General features: G+C 45.0%; 1 protein-coding gene across 1 annotated transcript in view; it reads left to right on the top strand.

The window, feature by feature from the left end:
- GTF2I (general transcription factor IIi) overlaps window positions 1-19,066 on the top strand; it is a 2,618,156-nt gene that overhangs the window by 1,518,567 nt on the left and 1,080,523 nt on the right. The gene's annotated exons all lie outside the window — the stretch shown is intronic.

Below are 19,066 nucleotides of genomic sequence, written 5' to 3' on the forward strand. Positions count from 1 at the left end.
AAACGCGCCCAGTCGTCTTCTACGCGACTCCACACAGAACCCGGAAACCAACACAGACCATCTCACAACACAGCGCGCCACAATTCGGAATATGAAACTGTACTTTAAAATCAAACAGCAACACGGTAAATTTGGTAAAGTACATTTATTTTACATTAAATGTTTAGAGAATATTCAGCAATTGCCATATGAACTCCGAAAGCCATTTATTTTCTTTTATCTGTATCCGCCATGGTACAGAGGGTGTTTTCGTTAAAAGAAGCACTTTGGAAGCACGGTGAACCGCAAGGCTGTTCCATCAACTAGGCACTAGTCCATTGTAAAGGTTGATATGTTGCTTCTAGCCACTAGTACAGTGTAAGGGCATGTGGGCCCTTGGCGATCGAAGCTGCAGGTGTCTACTGTAAAAGCTATCTGCTGGTGTCTCCAACCGATGGCAGTAGCAGAAGGGGAGCAGATACCTGTTATGAAACAAAAAAATTATAATTAGTCTCGCCAGCCGATCTTCATTAATATTACTCATTTTATTTATTACAGCCGATCAGAAACTATTTGCTCGCAAGGATAGTTCAATGGAGTATGTTCGGCTCTAAAATCAATGCGAAAAGTAACGAAATAAATCGAGGCCAACACACAATGATAAACGACAGTTAGTCTACATGCGTGAGGAATGATATGATATGGCATTTGTAACGCGCCTATACTCAAGTGTTTCTAGGCGCGACGAGGCAGGTGGGGAACAAGGGCAGACAGACAACGATCCTACTAGGTCAGGTGTCTTTCTGATCGCGCATGGGGAAGGGGGGAATGGGGGGGGGGGAGTGCTGTACATGGTTAGTTGAATACAAATTAAATAATAGGGCCAGCTGGTGGCAAGTGCAAGGTAAATGCCGGGAGAAGGGGCTGAAGGATACAGAGACAGTCCCGTATTGCAGGTAGGCAGTGCAGGGAAAAGTGGCTGAGCCAAGGACCGAGATCGGTGAGACCAGTGGACCTGCATGCCCATGTGCCCACTACGAACACGTTTTCCTTGCTTTTCCTAGCTCTTCATTCATTTATTCATGCATCCATTCATTAAATCTTCATTCCGGTATAAAAGCGTGTAAACATTTACTTATATTATATTTGAAATTTCCATTGTGTCTCTTCGTAATGCAGTCTGTAAAACGGACCGTGCTCTTGACAACGATTTTTCATATACTGAACTAAAATGAAACTCGGTCTAGTTTCTGAATTTTCTGCCTTATCGTCTCTTACGTTATTGCGCACCCCCTTCAAATGTAGTTCTTTCGGCATGGTCCCTGTCTCAAGGTCAAAAAACAATGGACCCTTATACTTCCAGTGCGACTTGTGGGCCTCATCTGGGCGCGAGCTGAAAATCAAAGCCGCTGTCCTTCGCATTCTTTATTTGCAACATCACGTAGTATAGGCATCTGTGAGAACTTGAAGTTTAGAATCCGTCTATGTAGTGCGCCTCAATGTGCAAATGCAAACTGGCTTCTCTCCCAAATGCCACGGCCCGCTTGGCTGGCGCGTTCTAAGTGCCCCAATTTTGTCCCCGTTGTCTGCGAGCTTTGCAGCCCAAATTGAGATATTACATTTTTGGCGGAAGGTCAGGGAAAGTATAAAGTACCACAGGAGTTGAGTTAAAAGTGAGATTTATTGTTTGTTTTATTATTTGCAATACGCAAGCCTCCCCTCCGTTAACAGTGCGCAGCATTTACATGAGATGAGACATGAGAAAAATATATACATACACATATATGAGGTGAATAGAGAGAATTCAAAGATGACACCCAGCTTGTTCGCCACCCATGATGGTGAAGGTAGGGGTTAGGGTTACAGGTACACTGTACAATAACATTTATTTACAAAAACACAATCGTATTGCAATTATTTAAACCGGGATTTGTACTTCACAATCAGCTGTGCTTCGGGTGGGCATGGCACAGTCGCAATGTTCGGTGGCAATGGATCACTGCTCTGCACAGAAACGTCCAAAATTCCATATCTGTGCTTCTCTAACACAGCAACAATAAGGCCTTTCACAAAGTCGAACTGCATTTCATCATAGACTGGTTTGATCACCCATTGCTTACTTCGTTTGGAAAACACCTTAGTGTAGCGAGGCATCCTTACTTTACCCCTAGTCCTAGATTGTTCACGTCCGACATTGCTGTTATGGGCCAAGACCGCTAGTAGAGTGCGATGTTTCATGCCCCGAAAGCTAAAATGCAAGCGCTTTGGCCTGTACTTTAGGCACATATTGTGGAACACCTCCAAATCTCCTGTGACAGAATTCTGTCAGTCCTCTCAAATCTCTTGATAGTTTTGTCGAAAACAATCTTCTCAATGGCTTTGTGTGTCGGTGAAGATGGAATCAACCACTTCTTCTTCCGTGCCTCCTCTGGGGACAAAGGGCCATGTTCACATTGGTGGAAATGTTGATTTGCTGTCCAGCGGTGAACGTTGGTACAGTGGTGCATCAGTGACTGCCATTTTTCAAGAAGTATTTCCACTGACCCTTCACAAGTTTTTGAGCTCCACCAAAGATGGTTGGTGATAGAATGGGACCACTGCAAAATACTTTCAAAACCTTTTTATTTCCCTGCAGCCGAGATTTTCTTATTGATTGATTTAGCAAGATGCCATACGTCAAATTGATGTTTAATATGTGGGAACTGCTCTCTCATTGTCTTGGCAATTGAAACGTGTCTATCCGTGGCTATGAGGTCGATGTGCATTCCCCTTGATTGTAGATATTCCACTGATTTTATAAATCCTAGTTTCTCCATGGCCACTGACGATGTACATTGTGTTACCTGCACGACCACCGAGCTCACAATTTTCTTACTATCCATGTCCTGAAAGTGGTAGGTGCAGTACTTGGCAGAAAATCCAGGGCTGTCGCACTGTCCATCGCCGGCTAGCCTGAATCGTTTGCCTTCGAATGTACTTGCTAGAGACAATTGTTCCATTTTCCAAGCATCACTAATGGCCGGAAACAGATAATCACGTTGGTATATGTAGTACAGCGCTTTAGAAATGAAATGGAGTCCCACAAACTGAAAGAAAGCCTCTAACTTTCTAAAACTGGATCCACTAAAAAGTGATGCAGCTGCACACAGTAGATTGCCTGCTGGCAGTTTCCCCAGCATCGGTTGTGCAGACCATGAGAACCTATGATTTAATCTACAGGCGGCATTTATTTTGACGTTACTGCCTTTTTATTTGACGAGTCACATTAATCAATGGCTTCCCACATACTTTCCCTCTAATGGAATGCACACATTTCAGCATACTTATAATTTCCATCAAACAACTGTTGAATACAATGTATTTGCTCTCTTTCATTAGACTGTCATCCTGCGTCAACGTTGTTTCGGCCTGTGACGTTGTGGAGATTTCAACACATTGGAAAGTAATATCGCTGATATCAAGTTCTGATGCATCTATGGATGCTGCGGCTGGTTCATTCTGTCATTTCGACATCTATTACTTCAACATTGATGGGAGAACACAACAATGTCAACAGGTTTTTTGGTGGCAAATTTTTGGCGGGTGTAGATTGTGTGAATTGATCTGCAACTACTTCAGGGCTATCTTCAATACATTCAATAACATCTTCTTGTGGTGGTACGGTCGCACTGTAGCTATGGTCCAATGCAACTTTGCTGTAATCTCCAAACACAGTTAATTCATGTTCTGGCCATTGGACATGAGCATCTTGAGCCTGAACACGCCTCGCCGTAATTAATAGTTCCTCCATAGTGTACACGGTCTGGCAAGCCACATCTCTCATTCGCTTCACTGTCTGTGTATGTATAGTTCTGACACCCACGGGTAACTGGAGGACAGATTGGAAAATGGATGTTCAGTTTAAACACAAGATAAAGTGTAGTACAATTGACTGGAAAAAAAACATAAAATAGTCCCCAGCACAAACATTTTTTTAAAGTTATGAACTGTTTGTAACCGTTTTTTGTTTGTTTTTCTTTGCAACTTTTTTGACTCGACCTTCAACATTTGCACGCTGTAGCTCCGATTCTTTTCCGCATGTCCTCCCTTCCTCTTGCACTGCAACGACTATATTTTCTGTATCCACATAGACAGCACGGAATGAGGCTCCATCGTCTCCCTGAAACATAGTACTTTCATTACTATGTATCAAAATATTGTTAGCATAAAACACACGTGAGGACGAACACACGGGTACATCTCAATAGCCAAACACGATTTAAACATTGTGTGCAACAATCAAATGACAAGTATTCGACCAGTGATGATCTATTTCGATGGAGCTGTCAGTATCCATACCTTTGGCTCTGCATGGACTGCCATGAATGGTTGTATTGGAGAGGAGGCATCCGCATCTCCCTGAAACACAGTACTTGCATTAGTATGCTTTTCAATATTGGAAACACAACACATACTTGGGGTCGACGACACAGGTAAATATAAAGAGATAACCACAAATGATGCATTGTCCAAAAGAATCAAGGAAAATCTAAATATGATCACATTTCATCGACTTATTTCTCCGATTTCTTTACATCTGCATCATCTAAATGAGATGTTGCGATTGTGGTGGAAGCTCCGTCGTCTCCCTGAAACACAGTACTTGGATTAGTATGGTTTTCAATATTGGAAACATAACACACACTTGGGGTCGAACGCACAGGTACATATAAAGAGATAACCGCAAATGATGCATTGTCCAAAAGAATCAAGGAAAATCTAAATATGATCACATTTCATCTACTTATTTCTCCGATTTATTTACATCTGCATCATCTAAATTGGATGTTGTGATTGTAGTGGAAGCTTCGTCGTCTCCCTGAAACACAGCACTTGCGTTAATAGGGAAGAAAGTATAGCAAATGGAATCACGTTATATGATCACGCATGATGGAGCTGTCATTATCCATACCTCGTGCTGCTGAAGAATGTCTATGGATGTTGCAAATGTAGTGCGCACTTCCGAAAGCTATTGCGCCGATTCGTATACGCATGGTCCCGCTTCCACTCCCCCTGGAATTACTTGAATGTCAGGCTCTGCATCAAGTGCAGGGGTTGACGCTCCAACTGCCTGAAACATAATACTTGCATTAGTGAGGATTACAATAGTGAAAACATAACACACACCTGGGGTCTACAGCACAGGTACATATCAACGGCTAACCACGAATGAAACGGACGCTTCAGCATCTCCCTGAAAGACAGTACTTCCATTAGTATGGATAACACTAATTATAACTGAAAACAAACACCAGTGGACGATAACTAAGGTGTATATCAATTGGAAAGCACTAACCAAACATTCGGTAAAATAATTACACGATAAAATAAAACTATTAATTGACATGCATAAAACAAGTCTGTAGTGGATTCGCCTATTAAGATTACCTGATACGCGCTAGAAGTGGTTGATAACTGCTACCATGTCAAGGATGTAGAATGTTCTTGCTTCAGATTCAAGGGATAGTCAAGAAGTTGTGAAGGTAAATTAATGATTGATAATGAAATGCCAATATTAAAAATAGCCATGTAAGGCGACAGAATACTTGAAAAATGCTTAATACAGCACAGTTCCCTGTTCCCATATATATACATTGCGTGTTTGGGTTATGAAATCGAAAAAGAACATATTGATAAATGTAATTATTCAAAAAACTATACACTCATATCAATATCGAAATTATTACAAGGGATAGAACACCTACAATATCAATTAATCCGTTCGGATACCTACACACTACCGCAATGCCTAAAGCTAAATCCGGACACTTGACTCACCGGTGGCGGAATGTGGACGAATAGAGTGGAAATGGCGTTTTCGAGCAATTTCCGTGTCGTTCGCCGTTTATTCTTCTTTGTTACCAAAGATGTTGTGTACATGTCCAAGGAAAAGTGCCGGCTGCAGATGCGGTATCGATCACCCCTCTTGTCCTGTAAGACTTGTTGGACTCTACTTTCCAGCTCATCCAGTGGATATCCGCAATGTCTGACCCATTCTCTTATTCGATCAACAGTTTTCGGGAATACATGCATTTTGGTGCCTTCAGATTTCGCATGGGTCTTCGAATGGGCAACCGCTAATTGAACAGGCAGGCATTGTTGATGAATCTGAAAAGTAAATATCGACATTATTATACAATCTTCAAGAATAAAGATTTGATACAAAAGTAAATGAATCATACAATGATCAATGCAAGGTTTGTTTTGGTCGCAGGAACTATACCAGTTCATTATGTGCGGCTTAGTATTTGCATAAGTTGCAGAAATGTATAAATGATGTGACTAAAATCTGAACACGTGACTCATCCCTTGGATGTTCTGTATTGCACGAGAAGGAAACATGCTTACATTATAGACTGGACCCCCGAAGGATGCAATTCGATGACAATAGACACAGATGAAAATAAATAGATCTATTGATAGCATAGCAATGGAAACTCAAGTCAATAGCAATGAGACCAATGAACATAGCACTATTGTGTACTCCACTCGCAAATAGATGGAAATTTAAAAATCTGCGAAATATGACTAGGATACATGGCCTTACCTTGACCAACAAACAGTTGGATTCAGCAAGCAGAGCAGTATGTTGCAGGAGAATAGGTGGGTGGCCACAGGTAGCACACTGATGGGTTTGCTCTAAGCGGTCACAGAAGTTCACGGATAGCACGACGACGAGCAGATTAGCGTAGATCTCAGTGGTTGCCAGGTAACACGTTCAGGAGTTGACTTGCAAAGCACAAAGATGTTCTCATGAGACATATCAAGTGGTTTATAAAGTATTAGAAACGGGTGTGTTTGTGAATGAATGACGTATGTATGTCGTGGTCTTAGGGGGGCGGCCTGCTTCAAGGGGAGGTCTGGCTGGAGACACGGGGTCTGAAGAGGCCATGTGACCGATGGCCCCTTGGCGTGGGATACCTTTTGAAGTGTACATGTAGTTTGGCACCTTGGCCTTTCGCGCCCCTGACAGCCCCCCCTGCCAGCGCTCATCCACTGGCGCAAACCGCCTTTATATCAATATATAGTATATCGCCTTTATATCAATGATAGTATATCGTTGCTTATCAATAACAAATGCCACATACCGGAGATTCTTGTGAGTACAGACCCACACTTCAACTGGTGTATTATAGTGGTCAAGACCCTAAGGCCTGTATAATCCAATGGTAATTGTTAGTATAGATATATGTGTGACTTTTATAGAGACATAACCCACTGAAAGACTTTGAACAAGTGTTATTTAGTGCATGTATTATCGAGAATATGTTATGTTAGCTTAGATAGATAGTGACCACCCTGCTTCACAGCGACCAGACCTTCACCCATTCGGAGCACAGATGTCTGACGTCCATCCTTGAATGGAGACACACTTGATTCATTTAAAAAATCGAAACAACCGTTGTTAAAATATATGTGGTGTTTTATTTTGTATCTTATTTTCATGACACAAAAATACAAGACTTTAAAGATTATACAGGTCAGGTTGCAGCACAGCGAGAGAAAATTCCCTGTACTGACCGCTGTCACTCGGGAACGTTTCTCTAATGGCACGAACGGCACAGGCGGGTATCACTCTTCGAACGCGGTGTCCAAGCCTCCCGTGGAGCCACCATGTAAAGGAACGAAAGGCCACCAGCCTGTACCACCTGTGAAAAGGAATGAAACAAACTGTTTTTAAATGACCAAGATAAGTTTAATAAATGTTTGTTGTCAATGACCATTCTTGTAACTAATGGCATTCTGCACGGACAAATGCTATCTAGACAATGCACACTATTGAACGACTTACATGCGTTACAATGATATGTAGATGTAATTTTGGATATAGTAGAAGAACATGAAATAGGAGTGGCATGACAAGCAGAGTATACTTACTTGTTACTCGGATTACGAGGACGAACAGTTGCGCGAAGTTCGTGCATAAGCACCATCATTATTCTCAACACGGCCCGTGTGAGGCCGGCTGCCCTGAAGTCTGGCAGCTCGGTGATGCATTGCGATCGTGGCTCACCTTCCGAAATGTAGGCCAGGCATCCCGAGTTTTCTCGGCAGCAGCAGTTCTCATCCTCAGTTGGCATTAGCTCGCACCAATTGCATGTGCACCAGGTGGAGACACCGTCCATGCGACTAGGCCCAGGCTCTTCATCTGTTGATTCGTCCTGCCAACTGCCGTCCGAATCCCCATCGTTTTTGCGTGCTTCCCTTTCCAGTAGTTCCTCCTCGGTATACTCGGGCTCGTACATGTAGGGCATTATTGTAGCCATTGTGTGTTAAACAAACTAAAATAATTTATAGCGGTGGTACTGGTATCTGTTCACACGGGCTACAAGCGGCGAAGGTAGCTGACCAGAGCACTGAAACGAGTCACAGAATACTCGAAGTAACACACAGAGAGGAATGGAATCGAAAATCTGCTGCTGTGTGTTGTGAAACGGTCTGTTTATACTTATTGAGGAAAGAGGCGTCCTGCCATTTCCATGGCGACACGTCATTAGCTGAAGCGCAGCGAATGTTGACACAAGACGTGCTTTGGCGTTGGGAAATGGGCGGTACGAGTCTGCTGATGACAGGCTCAGGGGCGGGGGATTTGATTTAGTGCCGCAAAAGCAGGTCAGCCAGGGCGATGGGGGAAATGATAGGATTATCAGAAAATGGCGGCTCCCTGGTACTTGTTTTCGCGTGCGTTTAATGGACGAAAACTCGGGTATGGTCCATAGGAAAGTTTTCTAAAATCGAGCCACTTGGGCTTAAAAAAACATGGCCGACCCGTAGGGACAATAAAAATGTTTACTAGACCATGCCTTTAAGCGCTCACCTATGTATGAAAATAAGTGGTGTTTTACTGTGACTTATCTGATAAGGAAAACGGGGTGTACATATTACAATAGTAACTGTGTTTAGAATATTTTACAACAAGAGTGCTGGAGTGTTTCAAACCGTGTGTTTTTTAAATAAATAATTATATACTTTGATACCAAAGCTCTGGTCAGTGTTTGCTTGTATTATTGTATCTGAGTGCCTATTGTGTATACTTTGCATACTGCCTAACTCTCTTGAGGGAAGTATGACTGCTCAGCCACAGCTACCAGGTAAATCTGGGTAGTACAGACTGCTACCAAGTAGGTTTACTGCCAACACCTGTAGTCTTAAATCTGCCTAAGGGAACTGCACAGGTTTCTGCCTAACACTAGCCATTCGTCATCTTCCTCTCACAAAAAGAAGCGAAGCCACCATCACTGGTGAAAATCGGGCTTGTTCTCCGAATGTGGTAAGTCGTCGGCAGGCTCAGGATCCCGAACTGAATGGGCGGACTTCAAGTCCCAAATGTTGGAAATGTTACAGAAGGCAGCTGTGGGTGCATGCAAGCCCCCGAAACAGCAAGCCATAGTAGCTTCAGCTGGGCCCGGTGACTCTAGCCCCAGAGCAGAACCACCTTCAACGCCATTGGTGTCAGCTGTGCCTTCGGGCTTGCGCCAAGCAAAACTGTGCCACTTTCAAAGCCGGGACCTTCCTGTGCACTCCAGGCATTGATTATCCACGATCGCCCTCTGCGCCTAAAATCTTTTTGCGCCGACCGCCAAACCATCGACTGCCGTCGAGTGATCATTCGCACCAAAATCACGATTCGGAAGAGCAGTCCTACAAAACGCATTGTGAGCGGTTTGGAACTGACTCTCTCCCTCCTCCAAAAGGACAAGCACTGCTATGGGAGTTTATCTAAGATGCAAAATCCATGGGAGGGGGTAATCCATTAGAGGAGGTGGTAATCCATTAGAGGAACAAATTACTTACCCCTGGTAATGTTCTTTCTAATGGATAGTGTCCTGTCATGGATTCCTCATTGTAGATGTATTCTGCTGCAGCAGCACAACTTGGAAACTTTTTCTGACCTTCAGGGGGTACTGTGTGGAATTGCTGTTTAGAGCCGTCAACACCTCTCGACCTAGGGGTTCTGGACATGATGTCAATAGAAATGGCTGCCACTTTGCCCATTGACCTCAGTTCCTTTTTTTCGTATGCTCATGCTACGATCAAAACACCTCTGTAAAACTGTTTTTATGAAATGTATCGAAATTGAATGCAATGTTGACACCGAAGCCTTTGGGGTTTAAGCATTTTAAGGATTGAGATTATAAAATTTCACTTACTGAGCCTCACAAATGTTGCTTGTGGTGTCTTCATCAATCGTGAATCGGCCGACGGTGGCTCATGTCAGTCCATGATGCTGAAGGGCCTGAAGGAGCTGCGCTTTAAATTAAAACTGATGATCTTGCTGCAAGTTTCTGAGTACCACGCCCTCTAAGCGACCTTTGGAAAAGAGGTGCAAAAACATAAGAGGTCCCACTCCCGGAGTGATTCTTATCACTCTTCCTTGTCTTTGAAGAAAAAGAAGCGTAGGAGGCACTCTTCGCCTGACTCCTCCAGATAGTCTGTTAACGTTCCCATCCAAATCCGACTCCCCTGAGAAGTGGGAACAGTTCAGACAAAAAATGCTAGATATTTTTAAAATGGCAGCCCTTTCAACCTCTTTGGAGTAGAGGGCCAAACAGGTTTGGAGCCCACAGCGCAAAGTGAAGCCAGCAGCACTCTAAGGAGGACATGTCAAGTCTGACGATTGGCCCGAGCATGATGTTACTCAGACCCGCAAATTCTTCGTCGAAGTCTATGCCCGCCTCAACTGTTTTCGAAGCCGTTTCGGGTGCCTTTCTCTGCAGGCCCATTGATGACCCGTTGGTGCTGCGTTACGCCCCCAGGTCGAGGATTGGCTTTATGTCCTTGTTTGAAAGTATATTTGATGAGGGGGATGAGATCCCTTTTGGTCTCGAGCCCATGAGACGGTCGATCACTCTGGAGGAGTTTTTCTCTGCGGGTGTCATGCTTGGGGATCCGACAGCAGACCTTCAAAGGGTGAATGGACAGGACACTTCCCCTTACCGTGACCTATTCCCTTCCTACCCTCATGCTCACCCCAATGCAGCTTATGTAGCCAAAATGGGCAAAGTTTCATAGGCTCTAGGGTGGGTGATCCCCTTACCAGGGATATCACAGAGTATGATCTTACTGACATCCTGGACAAAAATCCAAAGAAGGAGCCCATCCTTCCTTTCCATGCAGCCTTGAAGGACAATCTTTTGGTGCTTTGACAGAAGCCCTGCTCGGTGCTGTCAGTAAAGGGGGACCTGTCCAAGAAGTGCTGGCCTGCTTCTTCAGACCCTGTTTTGAGAGCCTTGTGGTACAGACTGCCACTTCTGGAATCAGGTCATTGACTTACTCATCCTTAGCACAGGACAGGGACAAAAAGAAAGTGGATGCCTGGGCTAAGACAATTTTTGCTTCAAGAAGTTTGATCCTCAAGTCAGTGAATTCTTCCTGCGCTCTGGCCAAATACACACATGTATTATGGTCGGTAATTGAGCAAGCCGCTGAGGAAATCCCTGAGGGGGGGAAAATAGGGGTGGTTTCCTCAATATAATTGCACTTTGAAAAGAGGCAAGAGGCCAGTTCGTGGTTTGGACGCCTTTGACTGCCTACGGAGAACGATGGGTACCAGCTCAGTTTTGAGACGTTTGTCGCTGCTGAGGAATTGTGGTTTTGCACCCGACATCCAGGTTAGACTGTTAAATATTCCCATTCGACTGCCACAGCCTCTTTGGTTCCAAGGCTGACCACAGTTAGGAGAAGCTTCAGTCCTCCAAAGCAGCCGCCAAGTCCTTGAGTGCAGCTATTCGTCAGCAGCCTCCATATACTCCCACTCCAGCTTCAAAAAGGTTTATGGTCCTTCAGCCAAAGAGGAAGAAATTAACCCACCTCCAGGCAAAGCACATTTCTAAAATCTTCCAGAGGAAGCGGGGGGGGCAAACTAATCCTCCTGTCACTTCCGTCCCATTGGAGGCAACAGCAGCAACAAGCCATCCTAGTAATCTTTCGTACCTCTCTTGTAGGAGGGCATATTGCTCACTTTTATAAAGAATGGTAGGCCATTACTTTGGACAAGTGGGTCAGTCAAATTGTTTGCCATGGTTACCGCCTGCCCCATCTACGCCCGCCCTGCTTATTCCCCTTCCTCTCTGATTCCAAAAGATCCAGATGTGCTCCTGCACAGGAAATCTTTTCCATGTTGTCGCATGGGGCGATGGAATGTGCTCCTCTAGCAGAGAGGAGTCTGGGATGCCAAAGGAGGATGGGGGCTTTGTCCCATCTTGGACCTGAGGTGCTTGAACAAGTTCCTCAGGAGAGAACAATTTTAGATGGTTACTCTTTCGCAGATTCTCCAGGCTCTGGAGCTCCAGGTTTGGCTGGTGTCATTGGATCTTCATGATGCTTACTTCCATGTGCTGATTCATCCAAAGCACAGAAAGTACCTAAGATTCGTGGTCTGCTATACGTTCGACCAATTTGCAGTCCTGCCATTCAGGCTCACCTCTGCCAGAAAAGTTTTCACCAAGCTAATGCCAGTGGTGGCAGCCAGTATGAGAAGGGAGGGGATTTATGTCTTCCCTTTCTTGTACGACAGACTCCTCTGGGCCCACTCGGAGGAGCAACCCCAAGTTCATTTAAGGCATGTTTGCCACTTCGTGCACAAGCTGGGCTTCTCCCTCAATCTCAAGAAGTCCCAGAAGACACCTTCTCAAACGCTCCAGTTCATTGTAGCGCCCCTCCCCCCCCCCGAGGACAAAGGTAGCAATATCCAACAGATGGTCTCCAAATTCCAGAACGCCCAAATGTTACTGGCCTTGGACTTCTTAAGGCTGCTGGCACTCAAAGCATCCTGCATTTTTCTGGTGGCCGAAGCCAGACTGAGAATGAAGACCCTTCAGTGGGCTGTCAGATCCCAGTGGTTGCAGTTCTCGGGCAACATGACAGATCTCCTGCAGGGCCCAACCAGGATCTCACAGGACTTCCTGTGGTGGTCTAGCAAGGAGACCTTGATGAAGAGGGAACACATTTGGCAATCCTGACCGGAAGTGACAATAGTGACAGACGTTTCACTGAAGGGCTGGGCCGCAAACCTGAATGAACTCTGGGTGAATGGGCTCTGGTCCCAGTGGAGGCAAAAGCCCATGTAAATCTTGTGATGTTGTGGGCTATTAGACAGACGCTGATGGCCTTTTTGCCCTCAGAACAGCGCAAGGCGCTCCCGATCATGGTAGACAATACAGTGGCCATGAACTACCTGTATGAGAGAGGAGATGTAGAGTCACTAGCGCTGTTCAGACGGGCAATGCAACTCTGGTTTTGGGTGTTGCATAGGCAAATCTCTGTATCTGCAATTCACCTGGCCGGAAAGGAGTACTTGGTGGCGGACACCTTAACCAGGCAGGTTTCAGTCTCCCACGAGTGGAAGCTATGCCTGGAAGCCCTGGCTGAGATCATCGCCCTCTGGGGAAATCCCTCAAGTGGATCTTTTTGCATTCATATCCAACAGTAAGTGCGAGCTGTTCTGCTCCAGGGAATTTCCCCTTAGAGGAGCACTTGGGGACGCCTTCGTAGTGGACTGGAATTATCCACTACTATATGCGTTTCCGCCAATTGCTGTCATGCCACACATCAGGAGGTTGAGGAAGGTTGGTGCAACTGTGAGTCCGATGACCCCGGATCTGGCCAGGACTTGGTACCTAGACCTTGTGGACTTGGCCATCTGTCTTCCAGGCGCCATCCAAAGATAGCGTACTTGCTCTTGCATGGCATCAGTATCCTCAATCTCCATGCCTGGGTATTGAGAGGATGAGCTACAGAGACTGGGACCCTCCAGAAGACGTCATGGAAGTGTTGCTTTCGGTGAGAAGGCCAAGAACAAAGGCTCTTTACCGCTGCCGATAGATGACATTTTGCAGCTGGTGTAGATTAAAGGAATTGGAACCCTTAGGTGACATTGCTGCAGTACTGTCTTTCTTGTTGCACCTCGCAAGGCAAATGGTGAATACATTTAAGGTGAATACAGCTAAGGGGTACTTAGCTGCTCTTTCTAGCTTCAAGAGGACACCAGATCAAGACTCGTATTTTACAGTACCTTTTGCTTAGGACTGACAAACAAGTTTCCTACTCTTTTCATGGTGCAGGCATGGGACCTGAACCTGGTGCCGACATTTTTGATGGGCACATGTTTTGAACCTATGCACTCTTGGGCTTCTTTCTTGGAAACAGCCTGTTTGACCATTACGTTGGAGCGCAGAGTAAGTGAGCTTCAGGCCTTGTCGTGTAAACCACCTTTTGCTGTTTTTAACAGAGACATGGTGATGCTTTGAGTTTGACCGTTTGTCCTTCCCAAGGTAGTGACTGATTTTCAAAAAACGTGATCATACCTTGATCATTTATACACACAAAGGATAGGAACCTTTGAATTGCAATTGTACATGCTAAAAAAGTTCAATCTTGCAATTTATACGCCAAATGGAAAAAAAGTTTTGTCCATGTTTAGAACAAAATTTCTCTCTTAGTATGTTTTATTACTTACTTTGACAACTTTGGTTTATATACCATGCATGTATTCAAAGAATTCAGGTACAAAAAATCTTTTATTACATTGTTTAGAACTATTTTTTTCATTTATGTTGTGTTTTGGGTATTTTAACCTATTTAATTAAAATTTATGATCAGTTTCGCTCCAGTTGTTTGTCCTCAGCATTTGTCCTATTGTCTGAACTCCCTAGGAGCAGAATGTACATTGGTTTGGCAAATTTAGTACATTGTAGACCTTAACTTTTGTGTCTATTTACAGTGTGAGTTGATTTTTTCCTTGTTTCGCTTGATTTTCATCGAAGATCAACAATACATTGTTATGGAGAATTCTCATAACTGGCTGATTTCCCTTACCCAATGAGTCCCTCAGCAGCTTTGCTGGATTTCTAGTTTTTTTTTTTTTCTTCAACCTGGTAAGAGTGTGAGCCTTTTTCCCACTCTTACCTGTGTTTTGCCTTGTGTGTTTTTACCATGTGTGTTCTTGGGCTCTGGAGCCTCACCTACTCCATGAGCACCACTTTTGTTTGTGTTACACAGCACCTTCAGTGCAGTGACACAGGGTTGTCTTTTAGACTTCCCACCCACTCCATTTTCTGGGGCTGACTACTGTCCCCCAGAAAAGGGTAAAGTTGCCATTAACTTGACTTTAGTCACTTTAAACCACAGACTCGGTATACCCCATCTTACATGGAGTATTTGAAAGGGTTAACTCTTATCCATTTCTGTCCGTCTCTTGGAGCCTTGTTTCGCTCCCTTTACATTAAGACTTGGCTGGTGGCAGTGGTAACTATCCTAACCTTTCTACTGCGGTTATCTTATATAAACGTGGTAATGTTTTAGGCTATTATATTAGCCTCGAACATAAACCCACTTGACCAAATACATTTTATTTTGGTTCCGGCTGGGTTTATTCGCCATTTCTTTTTGTTGGTCTTTCTCGTGTTTTTCTCTGCGCGCCAAACCAGGGATGATTCCTTTGTTCGCTGTCTTTTTGCGGGCTTCTGCACAGAAGCCCTCCTTAAGGCGCCTGAAAGTCTAGGTAGGCAGGATGTGCGGGAGGGATCTTCGGACCCCTGCCATGGGTTCGCTTGGTAACTCAAGTCGCACTCCTGTTTGATTAGCTAAGGGGGCTGTCCTTTCCAGGATAGCCACCCTGCTGTGTGATTGACAGGCTGTATGAATGGGGGAAAACTGCATAGAAAGCAGGTCTCTGGGACTGGAAAGGCAGAGTCACCACTGGAACGAAAGAACCAACGAGGAACTGGAAGAAGAGGACCCCTACAATGACTGAACCGCCCGGTGTAGCCCTGCTGCATGTCTGAATCCGACGACAGAGAAGATCCTCCAGGAAACTTCTTCCCTTGAGTTGGTGGGACCAACCGGTTCACCCAAACTACAAGCCAGGACTCCTCCTCTGGTCGAATTTGCTGTACAGAGCTACAGTGGGCCGGATAGCCAGGAAGGTCGGACCCTGCTTGGGTTTTAAGCAGCGCACCATTTATTTGTTGTTTTGCTCTGCTGCTGGTTTCTTCCCTGGGTGGCGCAGACCCTCCAGTCTTCCTAATTCATGTCAGTCCGACAGTTGTTTCAGGAACCATAAGCCTGCAGGAACCACCAGGAACGTCCGCCTCTGCTACAGCTCCCTCTCCGTTTCAAGGTACTGTGCAAATCTGATTGCTCGTTTCGTTCAACTGCGATAAGTGTTTTAAATCTTTTTCCAATCCGAGGGCTTGTCCTTTTCTTCTCTTTGAACTAACTTTTCTACCAACCAACCTCGTCTGGAATCTGTGCCACGAACTTTACCGCAAACTACCCTGAACTGTGTGATCTTTAGCAAAAGACTTTTGACCCATTGACTTTGGCCCTAAACCTTTTCTAGCTGATCTCCTCACTGAAGGTTTTCTTGTTCAATTGCCCTGAGTACTTACCTGTTGGTTTGCCTAATTTCTAATAACTTTCTTTCCCTCCCTTTTAAATTGCTGGATTGCCATTTTGCTCCCACTTCATTTTGTGAGCTTAACTTGTCTGGAATTTAAGGGAAGTGGTGTGGTGTATTTTTGACTGTGATTCTTTTCTTTAACTTGCTTATAATAATGAAATGTTATACAACTGTTGAGTAAATACATATATATTCTTTTACTTAGAAACCTTGAGTCATTGTTTGCCGGAATCATAGTAATTGCTGTCCTTTGTGTAACTATTTGATACTGCTCACCTACTCTTGAGATAAGTCTGGCTGCTCTGCTACTGCTACCACTTTAACTGTGTAGTACAGGCTTGTACCAAAGGTGAAATTGTACTGTCACATGTAGTCTTAATTGTATGTGGTGTTCCCAAAGGGAACTGCAAATAATTCTGCCTAACATACATCTTCCGTCTTTTTACCCTCCTCCTCATCCATTTAAAGAGGAGGAGAGACTGCACAGATTGGTCCCTAAAAGGGTCCTGAGTTCTATATTGCCAGAACTAGAAGCTTCAGAAATGACACCTTTTTGTGGGATATGCTGGAAATCAGATGGGGAAACCCATAACAAAGCAAACCATTTCTAGATAGATTGTATTCGTATTTCAGAATGCTACAGCATTGTCAAATCACTCCAGAATGTCGTCTCCCACATTCGATTAGGGGAATGGCAGCCACTTAGGCGTTACAAAGGGGGCAATACACTGTGGACATTTGCAAAGCAGCAATGTGGTCTTCTATTCACAGCTTTGCTAAATATTGCCTGGACGCCTGGGTCAGTCAGGATGCCCAATTTGGCAGAGCAGTTTTACAAGACACTTTGAAAAGGGTATAAGAACAGGAGTGGCTCTCACTGGCTCTTTTCCGTCCTCCTCGAAAGGGCAACTACTGCTATGGGAACCCATCTACAATGAAGAATCCGTGGGAGGAGACTATCCATTATAAGAAAAAAATACTTAACTGTCAGTAATGTTCTTTTTGATGGATGCTCCACGCAGGGATTCCTAATCACACTCCCAACCTGCCCCTCAATTTAGAGAGCAATTGGCTTTTCTTAAGCCTCTCCTTTGCCGTAGGCCCAGGCTAGATTGCGGGTCATATGGTTTAGTGTGAAACACAATTCTCTAACGTGACTGAGCTATATGGGGGGAAAAATGAGATAACTGAGGTCCTTGGACGTGGTGCAAGCTGTTTGTATCACCATCATGTCATGACCCGAGGTCGAGCAGTGTCAACGATTCTCAACACCAATGCCACACAGTGTCCCCTGGTGGCCAAACAAAGTTTCCAAAGTTGTTCTGCTGGCGCAGAATACATCTAAGGTGAGGAAGCCAAGGGATGAACATCCACCGAAAGAACATTACAGTTAAGTAATTTGTTCCTCATCGCTTGCCAAACCTACCCCTCAATTCAGATAGCTTACTGGCTCGCTACTAGTTTCTCCTTCAATGAATTACTTTTCTCCTGCAGATTCCTCATCTGATAGATATTCCCACCAGCTCTGCTGCTTTGGAAAATTTTGGACAGGGGGCGTGGTGGACCTCGACCCGGCCGTCAGTCCGTATTGCTCGGCATCTGGTCGTCTGCTGCGGACGTGACGTCAGGCGTCGTATAAATACCTCATCACTACGCCCCACACTCCAGTTACTTTTTTCCATGTGCTAACGCTGCTTGGGAATACAGGCGAGTCTTCGACACTCTGGACGTTTTTGTCAGAAAACCTTTTGCTTTTCAATTCCTCAATGCAAGTTGACAGTCGCTCAGGTATCGGGTGTCAAGTGGTGTACCGACTGTGGCACCAAGATGTCCATCACTGACCCATACGAGTTGTGTCTCTGGTGCCTCGGTACGGGTCCCAGGACTGACTGGTGTCCGTCGTGCGCCAAAATGTAACCCAAATCCCTGCACGGTCGAGCAGCTAAACTCGCTCTTGGTCGACCGCCCTCTAAATCACTGGTGCGTTCAACGGTGCGGTCTTCAGAGGCCAAAACCGAGGGGGGGGGGGAAGAAGAAACGGTCCCACTCGAGGAGCCATTATTCCTCGTCCCGTAAGAAGAAAAGGCGTCACTGCCGCAGTCAGGGTTCTGATTCGTCAACGGATAAAGGTAAGCCATCGGTGGGGCCTACCACCTGCCAAGAGTGGGAGGATTTCAAGTCCTCCATGCTGGACATGTATAAGAAGCATGCTGCAGTTAGCGCTGCTAACCCCAACCCCCCTTAACCTCCACGCGGCACGCTTCGAAGCCAAGAGCAGCGCTCAGCAGGTCTCGCCCTTCTAGTGCCCCAGAACCGACAATGTCAGCGCCGATACCTCTTTCTACTCAGAAAGAGGTTCAATGGAAGCCGGATCAACCCTTTGCATCCAAGGATGTCAAGGCTACGGTGTCTGGATCTCAATCGACACTGACATCCACCATATCATTGCCGAGAGACGAACACTTGGCGGCAGCAGTTGTCGTGAAAACCTTCACTCACAACCCTATCTAAATTGTTTGATACCATGGCAGGTATTTTTTGACGGTAATGATGCCGATGATCAAGGGGATGTCGACCCCATTTACTTGGGTACTGGAGTGGTCGATTTATTTTGATGATGAAAATCCACTTTTGCAGCTGTCTCAA

The sequence above is a fragment of the Ambystoma mexicanum genome, chromosome 9 (assembly GCF_040938575.1).
Source record: "Ambystoma mexicanum isolate Mex_15411 chromosome 9, UKY_AmexF1_1, whole genome shotgun sequence".
Taxonomy (NCBI): Eukaryota; Metazoa; Chordata; class Amphibia; order Caudata; family Ambystomatidae; genus Ambystoma; species Ambystoma mexicanum.